Genomic DNA, 6373 nt, shown 5'->3' on the forward strand with positions numbered 1-6373 from the left:
CTCAGAGTTGCACAAAAAATGCAGCCAAGTGAAAGTTAAATCCGCCTTCCTGCATTCCTATCTTCGGACATGCAACAAAATGCAAGGACGGACGGGGGCGGCAGGGGAGGGGGCACGAACGGAGAACGATGAAAGTGAGAGCTCTGGAAATAAACAAATGAGACCCGTCGAGCAGATTTTTAATCGATTTTCAATACGCGAAGTGGCTCGGCAGGTGGAAAATATTTACACGCCGAACCGGGGGCGGAGGTGTCGGAATCAGAGGACACCCCGTCAATGAACTTATCGGCTCCGGGCGCGGGAGTCAACCCCAGCGTGTAACGTAGTCATAATAAGCGAAAAAATGTAATGAAAAGGAGGCGGGAAAAAAAGTGTCCGGAAAAATGAGGGGTAAATGTTTTTTTTCCTCCTTTTAAGTTATCAAGCCCCGCCCATTTCCATTTGTTTTTTTCCCCCGCCGCGTGATTCCTCCCTTCCTTTTTAATGACGCGGAATGCGGAAGGAACACGATAGCCTCTTGGAGCTCAAAGAAACCGGCGAAAAAGCCCGTTTGAAGTGTTCCTTTGAAAAGTAAGACTCGGATTTTCGCATCGGGCTCGATATCACAAAGAAAAGCGGCGGTCGCCCGAGCCGGCAGACAAGCCGGGAGCTCTTTTGCATAAATAAGGGGTTGCTAGGTGGGCGAGGGGGTGCGCCGGAGTCAAGACCGCGGCGGCGACTTGGTCGTTGCTTTATTGATCGGCGAGGGACGGGGAGAAAAAGGACCTTAGCGGGCAAGGGGTTTACTTCGCGCCCAGACACCGCTGCCGGACCCTGAAGGTACCCTTTTTGCCCGGCGCCCCGCGCCGCGCGGCGCCCCACAAGGAGCGGACGGAAGACAGCCGCCCGGCGGGGAAAGGAGAAACGGCGCTAAAAAGAAAAATTACCACCCCCTCGCCCCGAACTCCGGCCCCCTCTCCCGAGCGCCCTTCGAGTCTCACCCCGCAACGCTCCTGCTTGTTAATTTCTTGTAGGCTCGGGCCATTCTTCGTTGTGTAAAATATCTCTGTTTTATTAGAATCACTCGAGACTCAAGCTGAAAAGCGCCAAGTTTCTCGCGCTCGGCTAATATCTAAAAAACGCCGTATAAATATTCAAATGTTGCCAAATGTCTCTTGATAAAATATGTATATTTTAGGGAGGTTATGAATATTTTTTCATTGAAAGTTCAAGATACTTTAGATAAAATTGCGAATAAAATTATCTAAAAACTTAGAGGAAAAACCATTCACAAGTTTTTAGAAAATCAGAATCTTATTAATAGAAATTTGGCAACGTATAAAAGCTCATACGATGTTTTTCCACCGTAAGGTAGATTTTGACGCGGTTGACGGAGGGTTTTCTCTCAAATCGCCAACCCTGCACTCGTTTAATACTTTGTTTTTCCCTCTCTCTGCTGCCCCCCCCTCCCGCCACAGTGCTCCTTCTTACCGACCTTTCTATTAGAGCTCTCTCCCTAATTTTCCTCTTCCTCTTCTTCTTCGCATATTTCGTCTTTGTCCCCTCCGTTCTTGATTACCCGCCGGCTTTCTCTTCATCTTCAATTTTCGTGCGAATATTACGATAATTTTGGATCCTGTCCCCCTCCCTCCGCTTACTTGTCTCTATTTCTGCATTTTCTTAATTTTCCCTGCTTTTCTCTACCTCTCGTTCTTTCGCATTATTATTTTGTTTCACGTTAACACGTGGAAATTGAATCCGAGCCTCATTCCAATCAATTTCTTATTTTTGAAGTTTATACCTTCAAATTTTCAGAGGACTGTCAGTGAAGGATGAAATACTCAGTCGAAAATGCAATCTACTAATTTACAATTTGAATGAGTTATTGAAAGAAAGGTGTAATATCTGTTGTCAGTCTCCCTCCCCACCTCACAGCTACAAGAAAAATAATCTAAATTATCTGTCTTAACCTTGACCGCTTATTAGATCTGTATCCTCTCGTTTCTCTTACGAGTCTTTCTTTCTAAATCTTAAAAAGGTCAAAATTAAAAAGGTAAAAAAACAAAATCTAGGTTTCCTCCTTCCATTTGAAAGTTTATACATAAATCAAAATTTCAATATCTAAATCTTCAAAAATTGAGTTTTCGACGGATTACTATTCTTTGACGATGAACTCATTTTACTTAACGAGCAATTCCACCAACTCATTGCTGTTTAATTACTTTTTCCGACATTTGAATACTGCTTTAGTGGAGAGCGGATATATTTCTCGAGAAACCTCTCCCAACGCAGAGTGCTTTGTCACGTTGAAAACTATCAGCACGCGCACAAAATCTGATTTTTAAAATTGTAATCGCACATGCATGCTAATTTACTGTCATAATGTTGAGCGTAATCAAAATTTAGCTGTCTTGGTGATAAGTTTATTGTCTATTTGTCAATGTAAAGAAGAATAAACTCGTTGTTATCATACTCCATCCGTTTTTAAATTCCTCAGAAGTCTTCTATTGGAGATTTCAATCGGTAGATTCAATTTACCCTACATTGGGAAAAAAACACATTTGATCTAGAGTCCAGACTCTTGAAAACATTGACAAGAAAAAGGACTCTTGATTCCAATCAGATTTAAGCTTAAATCAAAGGAACATAGGCTCAAATTAAGAGGCTTGGTTCTTGATTTAAGCTTAAATCTGATTGAATCAAGAGTATTTTTTCTTGTCAATGTTTTTAAGAGTCTGGACTCTAGATTCCAATGTGTTTGCTTTGAATCAAGAGTATTTTTGCTTGTCAATGTTTTTAAGAGTCTGGACTCTAGATCCAATGTGTTTTTTTTCCAGTGTATTCTTAATTATTTAAAATCATACATCGAAAATTCAACACTGATCGCCTCAGAATATTTTATGTTAGATTTAGAAACACCAGCTAAAATACCCAGTCCTTCTCTTCGGTATATACGTTCAATGTTTTGCGCAACCGAATGGTCAAAACGGAACCCTCAAAACCGTTTGATGTTTAATTGCACAGTATTTACCACGCTTTTATACCCCTCTTCCTCAATATTTTGGCAAGAAGAGCCTCTGTTGTGGATTAAAGCCTCGCTCATTTTAACGCAAAAACTTGGGCTCCCCATCGAATCGAGGGATTTAATATCTCCTTCTTCGCTCGAATGGGCGCATTTATGCGCGGCGCTATTATCTCCTTTAAAGCAAGACAAGCCGGGCTTAACAAACTTAAGGGTGATACATCGTCCGGAGCCCTTTGATAGGGCTGAGCATATATGCTTAAGCATAAAATATCGGTTGGTCAATATAAGGGAAGGTACAACTAATGAGAGCAATGACGAATTGTCGTTAGGGGAGCAGGGACAGGCGAAGGGTAAGAGCGCGAGGGAGGTTCGGGAGGAAGATCTAAGCATTAACCCCATCCCTTCCCCTCGGAATATCCCTCTTTTAGGTGCATCTTTGTTTTTAACGACTTTTCTTTACCGGCTCCCTCTAGGGGGGCGTCAAGACTTGCTCGTTTAACAGTGCTGTCAGATGTGAAAGATTGTATCGGGGAGACGGCATACGGCGGATGTTTTCATGGATGAGTTCCTGTTCGCCGCGTGTGTTATTCTAACCGGGGAATTATTCTTTGGAGCTTTCAGGCTGGGAAATTGGGGTCGAATATTTAAATGGTGCTTTACTCATCCCCGACTTTATCTCAATATTGATTATTTTAATTGGAGAATCTCAAATTTACTGAGTAGTTTTTCTTCGTTTATGTTCTCCACCTTAAAGGAATCATAATTGAAGCAGTTCTCGATAGTTTTTCCCTAGCCTCACTTTAAACGAGGAAATATTTAAAACAAAAATTTTAAAAAATAAGTTACTCAAGTCATGAGCAGTATGAAAGGTACAATTATACTTCTTATCATTTTCCGCTCTCTGTGCGTAAATATTGTTCGAAAGGGATATAAATAAATGACGAGATGAGTGATGTACCGGACCAATAGGAGATACAATGTAAGCAGAAAAACGCTTGCCATCAAACATTATCATAATAAAAAATTTATAGTATGAACTCATGATAAAAAATGCGCTTGTTTGGATCTATGGCCCCCAAATTTCGAGGAAAATAAAACCCTGTAAAAACACTCACATGTAAAAATGATTAGTTAGATAGTTACTAGACATTTGGCTACTGAGGCCAGCTGGTAATGCATTTAAAGAATTTGTGATAGCTAGATAGTTAGTTAGTTAGTTAGTTGATTAAGTATGACGATCAGCAACTAGGCTATTACCACCAGGCTAGGACCAAGGAATTACCTTACATTTTGAGATTCACTCATTTAAAGAGCTTTATTTGTCAAGTTAAAAATATCAAACATACATACTCCTGAAAAAGCAGCAATATCACATAGTGTTATTTTGTTATATGGTGTCTGTGTTACTTTTACGAAGCTTGATACTTTTTTGGGCACTAAACCTTTACGTGATTTCTGAAGCTTAATTTCCTTATACCTTTGAATTTCTTCTTGAATTTAGACCACCCCCTTCCCTCAAGGTTAAAAATAAAGAATGTGTTTAAAATGACTCAAAATTTAATTTTTGCAGTGCAACATTATTTTGACCTTACAATAATTTGGACTTATCCTTTTTCGGACGTACGTTCCTGTCCTTCTGGTCCCGGGTGGTGGCAAGACAATTAGGCACTAGGACTTCACGTCTACTTCAAGTAAGTCCACCGCTAAGTTTCGTCCATCATACTTAACGTCCACCACTTTATAAGCCCACTCACATCTACGTCCATCCCCAATAATGCTCAAAGGCTTTAGAAGTGTACGAAATATGTCAATTTTCCACTTACTATTCCCCCTAGTTATTATTCTATTATTATTAAAGTCGCTTTACAACGCACTCTGGCGTTCTACGACACCCAATCGCCACATTATGCCTGTCTTCCCAGAGGTTATCGGGCAACTGACACCGCAACATCTCTTCGTCAACGCCCTGCCGCCAACCCTTTACGGGACGTCCCCGTCGCCTCTTCCCAGGTGGTACCCAATCCAAAACTTGTTTGGGCAACCTCTCCTCCGACATTCTTTGCACATGTCCATACCAGCGTTATTTGAAATGTGACGCTTCCCCCGATTTTCCTGGTGACTTGGTATCCTTGGAAACAATCAACTTGAAAGGAAAATCAATGCCACCTTTCAAATCAAATTTTACAAGTACCTATCGGCCAAGATATCATTATTGCCTAATAATTTGTTACTTAAAAAAGAAATTCTAAATGATCAATTCCTTCTTAGAGTTCCCTCTCCGTCATGCGCTACAATTGCTGTGTTCTTCTGCACTGCTGTTAGCAGACGGGACGTTCAAAACAGTACCTACAATTTTTTTTAACTGTATATTCTGCACGCTTTCATCATAAGGCACGTGTTTCCGTTGGTATATTAATTGCTCACCCGAAAAACTGCTGAAAAATATATGTGCGAATATACGAAAAACTAAAGGAGCTGCGTCTAGGTGCGCTATGCAATTAGAACCCAAAAACCATAGTTACTGACTTCGAATATAGTGCGATGACTGCCGAGCAGCAGCGCAGCGGTGCTTTCCCACAGCCGCTGTATAGGGCCGTCTCTTGCACCTCAATCAATCGATTTGGCGAGCAGTCGTTCGACTTGGTTTGAGGCAGACGTGCTTGGATCGTGAAGACCGAACCATCAGAGATCAAGTCCGGATGCTGATGACCCTACCGTGTGTGCCAGTAAATGACGTGCAAAGAATTTTCCGAATGATAACGCGATATTTCGACGTACAACTGCGGGAGTTACTGAAATACGCAGAAAATTGAATCATTTCTGACGTCATTTGACTTGGTAAGTGCAGTGTACTGCCTGTCAGCAACGCGACACACGACGCAGATATACGCTATGCCGTACATGCTGCAAAGAAATAGCCAGTTGGATAGATTAGAGCGAACTATTTTCGATGAAATCACGGTTCACAGGGGCCAGTTGCGAATAGCTGAACTTCGGGGTAGTTCAGGGGGGGCTGCATGAAACGGAGGGTCCCCCCTCTTCGACGTCGCCAGGGAAACGCCAAGATTTGAATATTTTACGATTTCTTCATTCTTATATCCACCGTATTGTATCGATTTTCATAAACCTTCTTCTCTTTAAATTTTTCTTCTCGTTTATTTGTGACTTCAAAAATTAGATTGTATGCCATTTCACCCATGATATGTCTTACCCAATGGAATTCTCCTCCACCTTTATTCTGCACTAAACATCTGTTGAAATGCAGTCAGGTAGCAAAATGAAACCATGTCAACTTGCTCATTTTTCTAAATGTAAAAATTTATTTCAAATTGGTTATTTCCCAGTCTTAATAAATTTTCCAGTGTTCAA

The sequence above is a fragment of the Bemisia tabaci genome, chromosome 6, assembly GCF_918797505.1.
Source record: "Bemisia tabaci chromosome 6, PGI_BMITA_v3".
Classification (NCBI taxonomy): Eukaryota; Metazoa; Arthropoda; class Insecta; order Hemiptera; family Aleyrodidae; genus Bemisia; species Bemisia tabaci.